At 49.8% G+C, this 18592-nt stretch overlaps 1 protein-coding gene across 8 annotated transcripts in view; it reads right to left on the bottom strand.

The window, feature by feature from the left end:
- The window catches only part of shank3b (SH3 and multiple ankyrin repeat domains 3b), a 117433-nt gene that overhangs the window by 92250 nt on the left and 6591 nt on the right, over positions 1-18592 (bottom strand). For 5 of the 8 annotated variants that reach the window (XM_090201525.1, XM_090201526.1, XM_090201528.1 and 2 more), the window contains exon 1: positions 8445-9564. The exons of the other annotated variants lie outside the window; for them this stretch is intronic. The gene's annotated coding sequence lies outside the window, so the exon portion shown is untranslated. Of the gene's footprint in view, positions 1-8444; positions 9565-18592 lie in introns of those variants that run through there. 8 annotated transcript variants of the gene reach the window in all.

The raw sequence follows: 18592 nt of genomic DNA, 5'->3' as shown, positions 1-18592 counted from the left end.
AACTCAGACATTATTACAGATAGCCAGGGGAATGCTCCAACACTCAGACATCATTACAGATAGCTAGGGGCATGCTCCAACAGGGGTAGAGGTAAGAAGTATGTGGACCAGGGTTGGGTAGGGGTAGGTAGTATGTGGACCAGGGTTAGGTAGGGGTAGATAGTATGTGGACCAGGGTTAGGTAGGGGTAGGTAGTATGTGGACCAGGGTTAGGTAGGGGTAGGTAGTATGTGGACCAGGGACCAGGGTTAGGTAGGGGTAGGTAGTATGTGGACCAGGGTTAGGTAGGTGTAGGTAGTATGTGGACCAGGGTTAGGTAGGGTTAGGTAGTATGTGGACCAGGGTTAGGTAGGGGTAGGAAGTATGTGGACCAGGGTTAGGTAGGGGTAGGTAGTATGTGGACCAGGGTTAGGTAGGGTTAGGTAGTATGTGGACCAGGGTTAGGTAGGGGTAGGTAGTATGTGGACCAGGGTTAGGTAGGTGTAGGGGTAGGTAGTATGTGGACCAGGGTTAGGTAGGGGTAGGTAGTAAGTGGACCAGGGTTAGGTAGGTGTAGGTAGTATGTGGACCAGGGTTAGGTAGGGTTAGGTAGTATGTGGACCAGGGTTAGGTAGGGGTAGGAAGTATGTGGACCAGGGTTAGGTATGGTCAGGTAGAATGTGGACCATGTTTAGGTAGGGTTAGGGTTAGGTAGTATGTGGACCAGGGTCAGGTGGGGGTAGGTAGTATGTGGACCAGGGTTAGGTATGGTTAGGTAGTATGTGGACCAGGGTCAGGTAGGGGTAGGGGTAGGTAGTATGTGGACCAGGCTTAGGTAGGGGTAGGGGTAGGTAGTATGTGGACCAGGGTTAGGTGGAGGTAGGGGTAGGTAGTATGTGGACCAGGGTTAGGTAGGGGTAGGTAGTATGTGGACCAGGGTTAGGTAGGGGTAGGAAGTATGTGGACCAGGGTTAGGTATGGTCAGGTAGAATGTGGACCAGGTTTAGGTAGGGTTAGGGGTAGGTAGTATGTGGACCAGGGTTAGGTAGAGGTAGGGGTAGGTAGTATGTGGACCAGGGTTAGGTTGGGGTAGGTAATATGTGGACCAGGGTTAGGTAGGGGTAGGTAGTATGTGGACCAGGGTTAGGTAGGGGTAGGGGTAGGTAGTATGTGGACCAGGGTTAGGTTGGGGTAGGTAATATGTGGACCAGGGTTAGGTAGGGGTAGGTAGTATGTAGACTAGGGTTAGGTAGGGTTAGGTAGTATGTGGACCAGGGTTAGTTAGGGGTAGGGGTAGGTAGTATGTGGACCAGTGTTAAGTAGGGGTAGGGGTAGGTAGTATGTGGACCAGGGTTAGTTAGGGGTAGGGGTAGGTAGTATGTGGACCAGGGTTATTTAGGGGTAGGGGTAGGTAGTAGGTGGACCAAGGTTAGGTAGGTGTAGGTAGTATGTGGACCAGGGTTAGGTAGGGGTAGGTAGTATGTGGACCAGGGTTAGGTAGGTGTGGGGGTAGGTAGTATGTGGACCAGGGTTAGGTAGGTGTAGGGGTAGGTAGTATGTGGACCAGGGTTAGGTAGGGGTAGGGGTAGGTAGTATGTGGACCAGGGTTAGGTAGGGGTAGGTAGTATGTGGACCAGGGTTAGGTAGGGGTAGGGTCAGGTAGTATGTGGACCAGGGTTAGGTAGGGGTAGAGGTAGGTAGTATGTGGATCAGGGTTAGGTAGGGGTAGGTAGTATGTGGACCAGGGTTAGGTAGGTGTAGGGGTAGGTAGTATGTGGACCAGGGTTAGGTAGGGGTAGGTAGTATGTGGACCAGGGTTAGGTAGGGGTAGGTAGTATGTGGACCAGGGTTAGGTAGGGGTAGGTAGTATGTGGACCAAGGTTAGGTAGGTGTAGGTAGTATGTGGACCAGGGTTAGGTAGGGGTAGGTAGTATGTGGACCAGGGTTAGATAGGGGTAGGTAGTATGTGGACCAGGGTTAGGTAGGGATAGGTAGTATGTGGAACAGGGTTAGGTAGGGGTAGGTAGTATGTGGACCAGAGTTAGGTAGGGGTAGGTAGTATGTGGACCAGGGTTAGGTAGGGGTAGGAAGTATGTGGACCACGGTTAGGTGTGGTCAGGTAGAATGTGGACCAGGTTTAGGTAGGGTTAGGGGTAGGTAGTATGTGGACCAGGGTTAGGTAGAGGTCGGGGTAGGTAGTATGTGGACCAGGGTTAGGTAGGGGTAGGTAGTATATGGACCAGGGTTAGGTAGGGGTAGGTAGTAGGTGGACCAGGGTTAGGTAGGGGTAGGTAGTATGTGGACCAGGGTTAGGTAGGGGTAGGGGTAGGTAGTATGTGGACCAGGGTTAGGTTGGGGTAGGTAATATGTGGACCAGGGTTAGGTAGGGGTAGGTAGTATGTAGACTAGGGTTAGGTAGGGTTAGGTAGTATGTGGACCAGGGTTAGTTAGGGGTAGGGGTAGGTAGTATGTGGACCAGTGTTAAGTAGGGGTAGGGGTAGGTAGTATGTGGACCAGGGTTAGTTAGGGGTAGGGGTAGGTAGTATGTGGACCAGGGTTATGTAGGGGTAGGGGTAGGTAGTAGGTGGACCAAGGTTAGGTAGGTGTAGGTAGTATGTGGACCAGGGTTAGGTAGGGGTAGGTAGTATGTGGACCAGGGTTAGGTAGGTGTAGGGGTAGGTAGTATGTGGACCAGGGTTAGGTAGGTGTAGGGGTAGGTAGTATGTGGACCAGGGTTAGGTAGGGGTAGGGGTAGGTAGTATGTGGACCAGGGTTAGGTAGGGGTAGGTAGTATGTGGACCAGGGTTAGGTAGGGGTAGGGTCAGGTAGTATGTGGACCAGGGTTAGGTAGGGGTAGGGGTAGGTAGTATGTGGACCAGGGTTAGGTTGGGGTAGGTAATATGTGGACCAGGGTTAGGTAGGGGTAGGTAGTATGTAGACTAGGGTTAGGTAGGGTTAGGTAGTATGTGGACCAGGGTTAGTTAGGGGTAGGGGTAGGTAGTATGTGGACCAGTGTTAAGTAGGGGTAGGGGTAGGTAGTATGTGGACCAGGGTTAGTTAGGGGTAGGGGTAGGTAGTATGTGGACCAGGGTTATGTAGGGGTAGGGGTAGGTAGTAGGTGGACCAAGGTTAGGTAGGTGTAGGTAGTATGTGGACCAGGGTTAGGTAGGGGTAGGTAGTATGTGGACCAGGGTTAGGTAGGTGTAGGGGTAGGTAGTATGTGGACCAGGGTTAGGTAGGTGTAGGGGTAGGTAGTATGTGGACCAGGGTTAGGTAGGGGTAGGGGTAGGTAGTATGTGGACCAGGGTTAGGTAGGGGTAGGTAGTATGTGGACCAGGGTTAGGTAGGGGTAGGGTCAGGTAGTATGTGGACCAGGGTTAGGTAGGGGTAGAGGTAGGTAGTATGTGGATCAGGGTTAGGTAGGGGTAGGTAGTATGTGGACCAGGGTTAGGTAGGGGTAGGTAGTATGTGGACCAGGGTTAGGTAGGTGTAGGGGTAGGTAGTATGTGGACCAGGGTTAGGTAGGGGTAGGAAGTATGTGGACCAGGGTTAGGTATGGTCAGGTAGAATGTTGACCAGGTTTAGGTAGGTTTAGGGGTAGGTAGTGTGTGCACCAGGGTTAGGTAGAGGTAGGGGTAGGTAGTGTGTGGACCAGGGTCAGGTTGGGGTAGGTAATATGTGGACCAGGGTTAGGTAGGGGTAGGTAGTATGTGGACCAGGGTCAGGTTGGGGTAGGTAATATGTGGACCAGGGTTAGGTAGGGGTAGGTAGTATGTGGACTAGGGTTAGGTAGGGGTAGGTAGTATGTGGACTAGGGTTAGGTAGGGGTAGGTAGTATGTGGACCAGGGTTAGGTAGGGGTAGGGGTAGGTAGTATGTGGACCAGTGTTAGGTAGGGGTAGGGGTAGGTAGTATGTGGACCAGGGTTAGGTTGGGGTAGGTAATATGTGGACCAGGGTTAGGTAGGGGTAGGTAGTATGTAGACTAGGGTTAGGTAGGGTTAGGTAGTATGTGGACCAGGGTTAGTTAGGGGTAGGGGTAGGTAGTATGTGGACCAGTGTTAAGTAGGGGTAGGGGTAGGTAGTATGTGGACCAGGGTTAGTTAGGGGTAGGGGTAGGTAGTATGTGGACCAGGGTTAGGTAGGGGTAGAGGTAGGTAGTATGTGGATCAGGGTTAGGTAGGGGTAGGTAGTATGTGGACCAGGGTTAGGTAGGGGTAGGTAGTATGTGGACCAGGGTTAGGTAGGTGTAGGGGTAGGTAGTATGTGGACCAGGGTTAGGTAGGGGTAGGAAGTATGTGGACCAGGGTTAGGTATGGTCAGGTAGAATGTTGACCAGGTTTAGGTAGGTTTAGGGGTAGGTAGTGTGTGCACCAGGGTTAGGTAGAGGTAGGGGTAGGTAGTGTGTGGACCAGGGTCAGGTTGGGGTAGGTAATATGTGGACCAGGATTAGGTAGGGGTAGGTAGTATGTGGACCAGGGTCAGGTTGGGGTAGGTAATATGTGGACCAGGGTTAGGTAGGGGTAGGTAGTATGTGGACTAGGGTTAGGTAGGGGTAGGTAGTATGTGGACTAGGGTTAGGTAGGGGTAGGTAGTATGTGGACCAGGTTTAGGTAGGGTTAGGGGTAGGTAGTATGTGGACCAGGGTTAGGTAGAGGTAGGGGTAGGTAGTGTGTGGACCAGGGTCAGGTTGGGGTAGGTAATATGTGGACCAGGGTTAGGTAGGGGTAGGTAGTATGTGGACCAGGGTCAGGTTGGGGTAGGTAATATGTGGACCAGGGTTAGGTAGGGGTAGGTAGTATGTGGACTAGGGTTAGGTAGGGGTAGGTAGTATGTGGACTAGGGTTAGGTAGGGGTAGGTAGTATGTGGACCAGGGTTAGGTAGGGGTAGGGGTAGGTAGTATGTGGACCAGTGTTAGGTAGGGGTAGGGGTAGGTAGTATGTGGACCAGGGTTAGGTTGGGGTAGGTAATATGTGGACCAGGGTTAGGTAGGGGTAGGTAGTATGTAGACTAGGGTTAGGTAGGGTTAGGTAGTATGTGGACCAGGGTTAGTTAGGGGTAGGGGTAGGTAGTATGTGGACCAGTGTTAAGTAGGGGTAGGGGTAGGTAGTATGTGGACCAGGGTTAGTTAGGGGTAGGGGTAGGTAGTATGTGGACCAGGGTTAGGTAGGGGTAGAGGTAGGTAGTATGTGGATCAGGGTTAGGTAGGGGTAGGTAGTATGTGGACCAGGGTTAGGTAGGGGTAGGTAGTATGTGGACCAGGGTTAGGTAGGTGTAGGGGTAGGTAGTATGTGGACCAGGGTTAGGTAGGGGTAGGAAGTATGTGGACCAGGGTTAGGTATGGTCAGGTAGAATGTTGACCAGGTTTAGGTAGGTTTAGGGGTAGGTAGTGTGTGCACCAGGGTTAGGTAGAGGTAGGGGTAGGTAGTGTGTGGACCAGGGTCAGGTTGGGGTAGGTAATATGTGGACCAGGGTTAGGTAGGGGTAGGTAGTATGTGGACCAGGGTCAGGTTGGGGTAGGTAATATGTGGACCAGGGTTAGGTAGGGGTAGGTAGTATGTGGACTAGGGTTAGGTAGGGGTAGGTAGTATGTGGACTAGGGTTAGGTAGGGGTAGGTAGTATGTGGACCAGGGTTAGGTAGGGGTAGGGGTAGGTAGTATGTGGACCAGTGTTAGGTAGGGGTAGGGGTAGGTAGTATGTGGACCAGGGTTAGGTTGGGGTAGGTAATATGTGGACCAGGGTTAGGTAGGGGTAGGTAGTATGTAGACTAGGGTTAGGTAGGGTTAGGTAGTATGTGGACCAGGGTTAGTTAGGGGTAGGGGTAGGTAGTATGTGGACCAGTGTTAAGTAGGGGTAGGGGTAGGTAGTATGTGGACCAGGGTTAGTTAGGGGTAGGGGTAGGTAGTATGTGGACCAGGGTTATGTAGGGGTAGGGGTAGGTAGTAGGTGGACCAAGGTTAGGTAGGTGTAGGTAGTATGTGGACCAGGGTTAGGTAGGGGTAGGTAGTATGTGGACCAGGGTTAGGTAGGTGTAGGGGTAGGTAGTATGTGGACCAGGGTTAGGTAGGTGTAGGGGTAGGTAGTATGTGGACCAGGGTTAGGTAGGGGTAGGGGTAGGTAGTATGTGGACCAGGGTTAGGTAGGGGTAGGTAGTATGTGGACCAGGGTTAGGTAGGGGTAGGGTCAGGTAGTATGTGGACCAGGGTTAGGTAGGGGTAGGGGTAGGTAGTATGTGGACCAGGGTTAGGTTGGGGTAGGTAATATGTGGACCAGGGTTAGGTAGGGGTAGGTAGTATGTAGACTAGGGTTAGGTAGGGTTAGGTAGTATGTGGACCAGGGTTAGTTAGGGGTAGGGGTAGGTAGTATGTGGACCAGTGTTAAGTAGGGGTAGGGGTAGGTAGTATGTGGACCAGGGTTAGTTAGGGGTAGGGGTAGGTAGTATGTGGACCAGGGTTATGTAGGGGTAGGGGTAGGTAGTAGGTGGACCAAGGTTAGGTAGGTGTAGGTAGTATGTGGACCAGGGTTAGGTAGGGGTAGGTAGTATGTGGACCAGGGTTAGGTAGGTGTAGGGGTAGGTAGTATGTGGACCAGGGTTAGGTAGGTGTAGGGGTAGGTAGTATGTGGACCAGGGTTAGGTAGGGGTAGGGGTAGGTAGTATGTGGACCAGGGTTAGGTAGGGGTAGGTAGTATGTGGACCAGGGTTAGGTAGGGGTAGGGTCAGGTAGTATGTGGACCAGGGTTAGGTAGGGGTAGAGGTAGGTAGTATGTGGATCAGGGTTAGGTAGGGGTAGGTAGTATGTGGACCAGGGTTAGGTAGGGGTAGGTAGTATGTGGACCAGGGTTAGGTAGGTGTAGGGGTAGGTAGTATGTGGACCAGGGTTAGGTAGGGGTAGGAAGTATGTGGACCAGGGTTAGGTATGGTCAGGTAGAATGTTGACCAGGTTTAGGTAGGTTTAGGGGTAGGTAGTGTGTGCACCAGGGTTAGGTAGAGGTAGGGGTAGGTAGTGTGTGGACCAGGGTCAGGTTGGGGTAGGTAATATGTGGACCAGGGTTAGGTAGGGGTAGGTAGTATGTGGACCAGGGTCAGGTTGGGGTAGGTAATATGTGGACCAGGGTTAGGTAGGGGTAGGTAGTATGTGGACTAGGGTTAGGTAGGGGTAGGTAGTATGTGGACCAGGGTTAGGTAGGGGTAGGGGTAGGTAGTATGTGGACCAGTGTTAGGTAGGGGTAGGGGTAGGTAGTAGGTGGACCAAGGTTAGGTAGGTGTAGGTAGTATGTGGACCAGGGTTAGGTAGGGGTAGGTAGTATGTGGACCAGGGTTAGATAGGGGTAGGTAGTATGTGGACCAGGGTTAGGTAGGGGTAGGTAGTATGTGGAACAGGGTTAGGTAAGGGTAGGTAGTATGTGGACCAGGGTTAGGTAGGGGTAGGTAGTATGTGGACCAGGGTTAGGTAGGGGTAGGAAGTATGTGGACCAGGGTTAGGTGTGGTCAGGTAGAATGTGGACCAGGTTTAGGTAGGGTTAGGGGTAGGTAGTATGTGGACCAGGGTTAGGTAGAGGTCGGGGTAGGTAGTATGTGGACCAGGGTTAGGTAGGGGTAGGTAGTATATGGACCAGGGTTAGGTAGGGGTAGGTAGTATGTGGACCAGGGTTAGGTAGGGGTAGGTAGTATGTGGACCAGGGTTAGGTAGGGGTAGGTAATATGTGGACCAGGGTTAGGTAGGGGTAGGGTTAGGTAGTATGTGGACCAGGGTTAGGCAGGGGTAGGTAGTATGTGGACCAGGGTTAGGTAAGGGTAGGTAGTATGTGGACCAGGGTTAGGTAGGGGTAGGTAGTATGTGGACCAGGGTTAGGTAGGGTTGGGTCAGGTAGTATGTGGACCAGGGTTAGGTAGGGGTAGGGTTAGGTAGTATGTGGACCATGGTTAGGTAGGGGCAGGTAGTATGTGGACCAGGGTTAGGTAAGGGTAGGTAGTATGTGGACCAGGGTTAGGTAGGGGTAGGTAATATGTGGACCAGGGTTAGGTAGGGGTAGGTAGTATGTGGACCAGGGTTAGGTAGGGGTAGGGGTAGGTAGTATGTGGACCAGGGTTAAGTAGGAGTAGGAAGTATGTGGACCAGGGTTAGGTAGGGGTAGGGGTAGGTAGTATGTGGACCAGGGTTAGGTAGGGGTAGGTAGTATGTGGACCAGGGTTAAGTAGGGGTAGGTAGTATGTGGACCAGGGTTAGGTAGTGGTAGGTAGTATGTGGACCAGGGTTAGGTAGGGGTAGGTAGTATGTGGACCAGGGACCAGGGTTAGGTAGGTGTAGGTAGTATGTGGACCAGGGTTAGGTAGGGGTAGGTAGTATGTGGACCAGGGACCAGGGTTAGGTAGGGGTAGGTAGTATGTGGACCAGGGTTAGGTAGGGGTAGTTAGTATGTGGACAAGGGTTAGAGAATATACACCATCAGGACATCATAGTCACCTCTGGTCTGGGATCCCATCAAAATGATCCTGCTGGTTCCACTGTCACCAAACTGGTCTGTACTGGTCTGTGGTAGTAATGTGCTGGTCTGTAGTACTTCTGTGCTGGTATGTAGTAGTGTATAGTACTCTACTGTGCTGGCATGTAGTACTCCTGTGCTGGTCTGTAGTACTCCTGTGCTGGTCTGTAGTACTCCTGTGCTGGTCTGTAGTAGTGTGTATTACTCCTGTGCTGGTATGTAGTACTCCTGTGCTGGTCTGTAGTAGTCCTGTGTTGGTCTGTAGTAGTCCTGTGCTGGTATGTAGTACTCCTGTGCTGGTCTGTAGTACTCCTGTGCTGGTCTGTAGTACTCCTGTGCTGGTCTGTAGTACTCCTGTGCCTGTCTGTAGTAGTCCTGCGCTGGTCTGTAGTAGTCCTGTGCTGGTCTGTAGTAGTCTGTAGTACTCCTGTTCTCGTCTGTACTAGTCCTGTGCTGGTCTGTAGTAGTCCTGTGTTGGTCTGTAGTAGTCCTGTGTTGGTCTGTAGTAGTCCTGTGCTGGTCTGTAGTACTCCTGTGCTGGTCTGTAGTACTCCTGTGCTTGTCTGTAGTACTCCTGCGCTGGTCTGTAGTAGTCTGTAGTACTACTGTGCTGGCTCTGTAGTACTCCTGTGCTGGCTCTGTAGTACTCCTGTGCTGGTCTGTAGTAGTCCTGTGTTTGTCTGTAGTACTCCTGTGCTGGTCTGTAGTAGTCTGTAGTACTCCTGTGCTGGTCTGTAGTAGTCCTGTACTGGTCTGTAGTAGTAAGGTACTGGTCTGTAGTAGTAATGTACTGGTCTGTAGTAGTCCTGTAGTCTGTACTTCTCTGTGTTTAGGGCTCTACAGTGTCTTGATAACTCTCTTGTCTTTCTGAAGGGAAACCAGAGGAGGGAGGAGTGGGAAGGAACACACTTCCCCCTCATTTCCTCCTTAACCACCAGCAGGACGGCTCCAGCTCCTCACATCTGACTAATAGAAAGGCTAGCAATATTGGTCCTCAGTGATAGGTTGGTGCTCAGTGACCACAACAAAATCAAGTGACATGGTGACATCCTGTACTCCTTTTAGAGCTCACTGATTGGTTAATGACAGCTCTACAACCCTAAACCCTGACCATAACCCTAATCACAACCCATAACCACAACCGCTAACTACAACCCTAACCCTAACCCTGAACCCAAACCCGAACCACAACCCTAAACCCTGACCACAACCCTAACCCTAACCCTGAACCCAAACCCGAACCACAACCCTAAACCCTGACCACAACCCTAACCCTAACCCTGAACCCAAACCCGAACCACAACCCTAAACCCTAACCACAACCCTAAACCCTGACCACAACCCTAAACCCTAACCACAACCCTAAACCCTAAAAACAACCCTAAAATCTAACCACAACCCTAAACCCTAAATACAACCCTGAACCCAAACCCGAACCACAACCCTAAACCCTAACCACAACCCTAAACCCTGACCACAACCCTAACCCTAACCCTGAACCCAAACCCGAACCACAACCCTAAACCCTAACCACAACCCTAAACCCTGACCACAACCCTAAACCCTAACCCTGAACCCAAACCCGAACCACAACCCTAAACCCTAACCACAACCCTAAACCCTGACCACAACCCTAACCCTAACCCTGAACCCAAACCCGAACCACAACCCTAAACCCTAACCACAACCCTAAACCCTGACCACAACCCTAAACCCTAACCACAACCCCAAACCCTAAAAACAACCCTAAAATCTAACCACAACCCTAAACCCTAAATACAACCCTGAACCCTAACCACAACCTTAAGCACATTCCTATTCACAACCCAACGGCAACCCTAACCCCTAACCACAACCCTAAGCCCTGACCACAACCCTAAACCACAACCCTAAACCCTGACTACAACCCTAAACCCTGACCACAACCCTAACCCTAACCACAACCCTAACCCTAACCACCACCCTAAACCCTAACCACCACCCTAAACCCTGACCCTAACCCTAACCACAACCCAACAACAACCCTAACCCCTAACCTAACCCTAAGCCCTAACCACAACCCTAAACCCTGACCACAAACCTAACCACAACCCTAAACCCTAACCACCACCCTAAACCCTGACCACAACCCTAAACCCTGACCATAACGCTAAACCCTGACCACAACCCTAACCCCTAACCACAACCCTAAACCCTGACCACAACCCTAACCCCTAACCACAACCCTAAACCCTGACCACAACCCTAAACACAACCCTAACCACAACCGTAACCCCTAACCACAACCCTAAACACAACCCTAACCACAACCCTAACCCCTAACCACAACTCTAAACCCTGACCACAACCCTAACCCTAAACCCAAACCCGAACCACAACCCTAAACCCTAACCACAACCCTAAACCCTAACTACAACCCTAAAACCTGACCACAACCCACAACCCATAACCCTAACCACAACCCATAACCTAACCCCTAACCACAACCCTAAACCCTAACCACAACCCCAAACCCTAAAAACAACCCTAAAATCTAACCACAACCCTAAACCCTGACCGCAACCCTAACCCCTAACCACAACCCTAACCCTAACACCTAACCCTAACCTCAACCCTAAACCCTGCCACAACCCTAACCCCTAACCATAACCCTAACCACAACCGTAACCCCTAACCACAACCCTAAACACAACCCTAACCACAACCCTAACCCCTAACCACAACTCTAAACTCTGACCACAACCCTAAACCCTGACCACAACCCTAACCCTAAACCCAAACCCGAACCACAACCCTAAACCCTAACCACAACCCTAAACCCTAACTACAACCCTAAAACCTGACCACAACCCACAACCCATAATCCTAACCACAACCCATAACCTAACCCCTAACCACAACCCTAAACCCTAACCACAACCCTAAACCCTAACCACAACCCCAAACGCTAAAAACAACCCTAAAATCTAACCACAACCCTAAACCCTGACCGCAACCCTAACCCCTAACCACAACCCTAACCCTAACACCTAACCCTAACCTCAACCCTAAACCCTGCCACAACCCTAACCCCTAACCACAACCCTAACCCCTAACCACAACCCTAACCCCTAACCATAACCCTAAACCCTAACCACAACCCTAACCCCTAACCACAACCCTAACCCCTAACCCTAACCACAACCCTACCCCTAACCACAACCCTAAACCATAACCACAACCCTAAACCCTAACCACAACCCTAAACCCTAACCACAACCCTAAACCATAACCACAACCCTAAACCCTGACCACAACCCTAACCCCTAACCACAACCCTAAACCATAACCACAACCCTAACCCCTAACCACAACCCTAAACCCTAACCTCAACCCTAAACCCTAACCATAACCCTAAACCCTGACCACAACCCTAACCCCTAATCACAACCCTAACCCTAACCTAAACCCTAACCCTAATCCCTAACCACAACCCTAACCACAACCCTAACCCCTAACCACAACCCTAAACCATAACCACAACCCTAAACCATAACCACAACCCTAAACCATAACCACAAACCTAAACCATAACCACAACCCTAAACACTAACCACAACCCTAAACACTAACCACAACCCTAAACCATAACCACAACCCTAACCCCTAACCCCTAACCACAACCCTAAACCCTGTCACAACCCTAACCCCTAACCACAAGCCCAAACCATAACCACAACCCTAACCCCTAACCCCTAACCACAACCCTAAACCCTAACCTCAACCCTAAACCCTAACCATAACCCTAAACCCTGACCACAACCCTAACCCCTAGCCACAACCCTAAACGCTAACCTCAACCCTAACCCTAACCCCTAACCACAACCCTAACCCCTAACCACAACCCTAAACCATAACCACAACCCTAAACCATAACCACAACCCTAAACCCTGCCACAACCCTAACCCCTAACCACAACCCTAAACCATAACCACAACCCTAACCCCTAACCACAACCCTAAACCCTAACCACAACCCTAAACCATAACCACAACCCTAAACCATAACCACAACCCTAAACCCTAAACCCTAACCACAACCCTAAACCCTAACCCCTAACCACAACCCTAAACCATAACCACAACCCTAACCCCTAACCACAACCCTAACCCCTAACCACAACCCTAAACCATAACCACAACCTTAAACCATAACCACAACCCTAAACCCTAACCACAACCCTAACCCCTAAACACATCCTTTGACATATTTTTAATCTTTCCTCTCCTACCTACCGTACCCTACTGTCTTCCCCTCCTCCCTTTCCTCCTGTTCTAAAAGTTTCCTATTAGCTCACACTTCCTCTTTCCTGTCTGTGTTCCCGTGGAGACGGATGTTTGGCAGGAAGAACTGGAGGAGCTGCAAGGCCCAGATAACCCAGACAACCACACACAAAGTACATTACACAAACACACTACATTACACACAAACACACTGTTACACACAAACACACTACGTTACACACAAACACACACAAACACACTACATTACACACAAACACACTACGTTACACAAAAACACAAAAACACAGACACATTCCATCTCTTTCCTAGGTTCCTGGCTGAACAACCACATTCACAAACACACTACATTACCCACATAACCCCTGAACTAACCCACCTACCTAGCCCCTGAACTAACCTACCTACCTAGCCCTAACCCCTGAACTTACCCACCTACCTAGCCCTAACCCCTGAACTAACCCACCTACCTAGCCCCTGAACTAACCCACCTACCTAGCCCTAACCCCTGAACTAACCCACCCAGCCCTAACCCCTGAACTAACCCACCTACCTAGCCCTGACCCCTGAACTAACCTACCTACCTAGCCCTGACCCCTGAACTAACCCACCTACCTAGCCCTAACCCCTGAACTAACCCACCTAGCCCTAACCCCTGAACTAACCCACCTACCTAGCCCTGACCCCTGAACTAACCCACCTACCTAGCCCTAACCCCTGAACTAACCCACCTAACTAGCCCTAACCCCGGAACTAACCTACCTACCTAGCCCTAACCCCTGAACTAACCCACCTCGCCCTAACCCCTGAACTAACCCACCTCGCCCTAACCCCTGAACTAACCTACCTAGCCCTGACCCCTGAACTAACCCACCTCGCCCTAACCCCTGAACTAACCTACCTAGCCCTGACCCTTGAACTAACCCACCCACCTAGCCCTAACCCCTGAACTAACCCACCTACCTAGCCCTGACCCCTGAACTAACCTACCTACCTAGCCCTGACCCCTGAACTAACCCACCTACCTAGCCCTAACCCCTGAACTAACCCACCTAGCCCTAACCCCTGAACTAACCCACCTACCTAGCCCTGACCCCTGAACTAACCCACCCACCCACCTAGCCCTGACCCCTGAACTAACCCACCCACCTACCTAGCCCTAACCGCTGAACTAACATACCTACCTAGCCCTAACCGCTGAACTAACCCACCCACCTACCTAGCCCTAACCCCTGAACTACCCCACCCACCTGAACTAACGTACCTATTCTTAACGCCTAACATCAGAGCTTCAAGGTATTTCCCTGACTGAGTTGTCTGGCCATTTAGATATACAGATCCTTCTCTACCATACATACAGTACTAGAGGAACCTTCACTGCCATACATACAGGACTAGAAAACCTTCCCTACCATACATACAGGACTATAGGAACCTTCACTACCATACATAAAGGACGAGAGGGACCTTCCCTACCATACAGGACTAGAGGAACCTTCCCTAACATACATACAGGACTAGAGGAACCTTCCCTACCATACAGGACTACAGGAACCTTCCCTACCATACATACAGGACTAGAGGAACCTTCCCTACTATACAGGACTAGCGGAACCTACCCTACTATATAGGACTAGAGGAATCTTCCCTACCATACAGGACTAGAGGAACCTTCCCTACCATACAAGACTAGAGGAACCTTCCTACCATATAGGACTAGAGGGACCTCCCCTACCATACAGGACTAGAGGATCCTTCCCTTCCATACATAAAGGACGAGAGGGACCTTCCCTACCATACAGGACTAGAGGAACCTTCCCTAACATACATACAGGACTAGAGGAACCTTCACTACCATACAGGACTACAGGAACCTTCCCTACCATACATACAGGACTAGAGGAACCTTCCCTACTATACAGGACTAGCGGAACCTTCCCTACTATACAGGACTAGAGGAATCTTCCCTACCATACAGGACTAGAGGAACCTTCACTACCATACACGACTAGAGGAATCTTCCCTACCATACAGGACTAGAGGAACCTTTCCTACCATACATGATTAGAGGAACCTTCCCTACCATACAGGACTAGAGGAACCTTCCCTACCATACAGGACTAGAGGAACCTTTCCTACCACACATACAGGACTAGAGGAACCTTTCCTACCATACAGGATTAGAGGAACCTTCCCTACCATACAGGACTAGAGGAACCTTTCCTACCATGCAGGACTAGAGGAACCTTTCCTACCATACATAACGGACTAGAGGAACCTTCACTACCATACAGGATTAGAGGAACCTTCCCTACCGTACAGGACTAGAGGAACCTTTCCTACCATACATGATTAGAGGAACCTTCCCTACCATACAGGACTAGAGGAACCTTCCCTACCATACAGGACTAGAGGAACCTTTCCTACCACACATACAGGACTAGAGGAACCTTTCCTACCATAAAGGATTAGAGGAACCTTCCCTACCATACAGGACTAGAGGAACCTTTCCTACCATACAGGACTAGAGGAACCTTTCCTACCATACATACAGGACTAGAGGAACCTTTCCTACCATACAGGATTAGAGGAACCTTCCCTACCGTACAGGACTAGAGGAACCTTCCCTACCATACAGGAATAGAGGAACCTTCCCTATCATACAGGACTAGAGGAACCTTCCCTATCATACAGGACTAGAGGAACCTTTACTACCATACATACAGGACTAGAAGAACCTTCAATACCATACAGGACTAGAGGAACCTTCAATACCATACAGGACAAGAGGAACCTTCCATGCCATACATACAGGACTAGAGGAACCTTTACTACCATACATACAGGACTAGAGGAACCTTCACTACCATACAGGACTAGAGGAATCTTCCCTACCATACAGGACTAGAGGAACCTTCACTACCATACATACAGGACTAGAGGAACCTTCCCTACCATACAGGACTAGAGGAACCTTCCCTACCATACAGGACTAGAGAACCTCTCCTACCATCCAGTACTAGACACACCTTCCCTACCATACAGGACTAGAGGAACCTTCCCTACAATACAGGACTAGAGGAACCTTTACTACAATACAGGACTAGAGGAACCTTTACTACCATACATACAGGACTAGAAGAACCTTCAATACCATACAGGACTAGAGGAACCTTCACTACCATACAGGACAAGAGGAACCTTCCATGCCATACATACAGGACTAGAGGAACCTTTACTACCATACATACAGGACTAGAGGAACCTTCCCTACCATACAGGACTAGAGGAACCTTCACTGCCATACATACAGGACTAGAGGAATCTTATACAGGACTAGAGGAACCTTCCCTATAATACAGGACTAGTGGAACCTTCCCTACCATACATTCAGGACTAGAGGAACCTTCCCTACCATACATACAGGACTAGAGGAACCTTCCCTACCATACATACAGGACTAGAGGAACCTTCACTACCATACATACAGGACTAGAGGCACCTTCCCTACCATACAGGACTAGAGGAACCTTCCATACCATACAAGACTAGAGGAACCTTCCTACCATATAGGACTAGAGGGAACTTCCCTACCATACAGGACTAGAGGAACCTTCACTACCATACAGGACTAGAGAACCTCTCCTAACATACAGTACTAGACAAACCTTCCCTACCATACAGGAGTAGAGGAACCTTCACTGCCATACATACAGGACTAGAGGAACCTTCCCTATAATACAGGACTAGAGGAACCTTCCCTATAATACAGGACTAGTATAACCTTCCCTGCCATACATTCAGGACTAGAGGAACCTTCCCTACCATACATACAGGACTAGAGGAACCTTCCCTACCATACAGGACTAGAGGAACCTTCCCTACCATACAGGACTAGAGGAACCTTCACTACCATACAGGACTAGAGAACCTCTCCTACCATACAGTACTAGACAAACCTTCCCTACCATACAGGACTAGAGGAACCTTCACTGCCATACATACAGGACTAGAGGAACCTTCCCTATAATACAGGACTAGAGGAACCTTCCCTATAATACAGGACTAGTGGAACCTTCCCTACCATATATTCAGGACTAGGGGAACCTTCCCTACCATACATACAGGACTAGAGGAACCTTCACTACCATACATACAGGACTAGAGGAACCTTCCCTATCATACAGGACTATAGGAACCTTCCCTACCATACAAGACTAGAGGAACCTTCCCTACCATACAAGACTAGAGGGACCTTCCTACCATATAGGACTAGAGGGACCTTCCCTACCATACAGGACTAGAGGATCCTTCCCTTCCATACATAAAGGACGAGAGGGACCTTCCCTACCATACAGGACTAAAGGAACCTTCCCTACCATACATACAGGACTAGAGGAACCTTCACTACCATACAGGACTACAGGAACCTTCCCTACCATACAGGATTAGAGGAACCTTCCCTACGTACAGGACTAGAGGAACCTTCCCTACCATACAGGACTAGAGGAACCTTCACTACCATACAGGACTAGAGAACCTCTCCTACCATACAGTACTAGACAAACCTTCCCTACCATACAGGAGTAGAGGAAACTTCACTGCCATACATACAGGACTAGAGGAACCTTCCCTATAATACAGGACTAGAGGAACCTTCCCTATAATACAGGACTAGTATAACCTTCCCTGCCATACATTCAGGACTAGAGGAACCTTCCCTACCATACATACAGGACTAGAGGAACCTTCACTACCAGACATACAGGACTAGAGGAACCTTCACTACCATACAGGACTAGAGGAACCTTCACTACCATACAGGACTAGAGGAACCTTCCCTACCATACAGGACTAGAGGAACCTTCCCTACCATACAGGACTAGAGGAACCTTCACTACCATACAGGACTAGAGAACCTCTCCTACCATACAGTACTAGACAAACCTTCCCTACCATACAGGACTAGAGGAACCTTCACTGCCATACATACAGGACTAGAGGAACCTTCCCTATAATACAGGACTAGAGGAACCTTCCCTATAATACAGGACTAGTGGAACCTTCCCTACCATATATTCAGGACTAGAGGAACCTTCCCTACCATACATACAGGACTAGAGGAACCTTCACTACCATACATACAGGACTAGAGGAACCTTCCCTATCATACAGGACTATAGGAACATTCCCTACCATACAAGACTAGAGGAACCTTCCCTACCATACAAGACTAGAGGGACCTTCCTACCATATAGGACTAGAGGGACCTTCCCTACCATACAGGACTAGAGGATCCTTCCCTTCCATACATAAAGGACGAGAGGGACCTTCCCTACCATACAGGACTAAAGGAACCTTCCCTACCATACATACAGGACTAGAGGAACCTTCACTACCATACAGGACTACAGGAACCTTCCCTACCATACAGGATTAGAGGAACCTTCCCTACCATACAGGACTAGAGGAACCTTCCCTACCATACAGGACTAGAGGAACCTTTCCTACCACACATACAGGACTAGAGGAACCTTTCCTACCATACAGGATTAGAGGAACCTTCCCTACCATACAGGACTAGAGGAACCTTCCCTACCATACAGGACTAGAGGAACCTTTCCTACCACACATACAGGACTAGAGGAACCTTTCCTACCATACAGGACTAGAGGAACCTTCCCTACCATACAGGACTAGAGGAACCTTTCCTACCATACAGGACTAGAGGAACCTTCACTACCCTCAGAAAGGCCAAGTCATCCCAACACTGATAAAGGGAGTGAAACAAAGATAGAGAAACAGAGAGATGATAGAGAGCTCCTACGCTCCATTTTTCCATATTCCA

The sequence above is a fragment of the Oncorhynchus mykiss genome, chromosome 15 (genome assembly GCF_057628025.1).
Source record: "Oncorhynchus mykiss isolate SJ-2025 chromosome 15, ASM5762802v1, whole genome shotgun sequence".
Taxonomy (NCBI): domain Eukaryota; kingdom Metazoa; phylum Chordata; class Actinopteri; order Salmoniformes; family Salmonidae; genus Oncorhynchus; species Oncorhynchus mykiss.
Note: the sequence above shows the minus strand (reverse complement) of the source record. Positions and strands in the feature narration are given on the sequence as shown.